We start from the raw sequence: 770 nt of genomic DNA on the forward strand, positions 1-770 counted from the left end.
GGAGCAGCAAACCCGTATGTGAGAGAGTAGCAGGGGAGGAAGCAGCCAGTCTCGCTGCATACGTTTAGCCCATTCTTCTGTGTGCACCATCACAGAGCCTTCAGGTTGTTTCTCATCTTTTGTGAGAATTTGTCGAAAGGCCAGAAGTTCGGACCAGCCCTGTTACAAGAAGTGACAGCCTCCTTCTACTGGATTTTTTTTTTTCTCTTTCATGTGCTTTCTCCACAGCTGAGTTCTTACGATAACAAGTGGGGACAGGAGGGACCTCAGAGACCCCAGTTGCGATCGCGGCTATTGTATTTAGCTTAGGGAGATGAGGTGGTAGTAGTTCACCTCCTTGCTGCATGGGAAAGCTGTAACGAGCCGTTGTTAATGTAGCTTGGCAGGGGGCCACTGCACTCCAGCAAGCTCCAGAAAGCGTGGGCAAGGTGATGTACCCTGCTGGCGAGCTGAGACACAGGGACTAACCTTGGCAGAGATAACCAATCCTTTCAGCTCCTGATTTGGGGAAATAGCCTTAATTTTAGTTTCTGAGCTAATTCCCTTCCCCAGGCAAACAGTCATTTCATATAATTGAGTGATGTGGTGTGTTGGTCTTTGGAGTAGACCGCATTTCACTTGTCTCCAGTCCCTAGCACAAAGGCAACTCAGAGATGCATTTGATTTCTCTCATGTATTTGAAAATGTGGAGGAACATCCCTGCCCATAGAAGGAAATTCTACAAGCCTCGGGAAAACTTTCCCCAATAAGAAAATCTCTCAAACTGTCCC

The 770-nt window shown here is 47.7% G+C and overlaps 1 protein-coding gene across 1 annotated transcript in view; it reads left to right on the forward strand.

Moving 5' to 3' along the window:
- SPATS2 (spermatogenesis associated, serine-rich 2) overlaps positions 1 to 770 on the forward strand; it is a gene marked incomplete at its 3' end in the record, with an annotated part of 20,541 nt that overhangs the window by 11,402 nt on the left and 8,369 nt on the right. The gene's annotated exons all lie outside the window — the stretch shown is intronic.

This window comes from Fulmarus glacialis, unplaced genomic scaffold, assembly GCF_000690835.1.
Source record: "Fulmarus glacialis isolate BGI_N327 unplaced genomic scaffold, ASM69083v1 scaffold9596, whole genome shotgun sequence".
Taxonomy (NCBI): Eukaryota; Metazoa; Chordata; class Aves; order Procellariiformes; family Procellariidae; genus Fulmarus; species Fulmarus glacialis.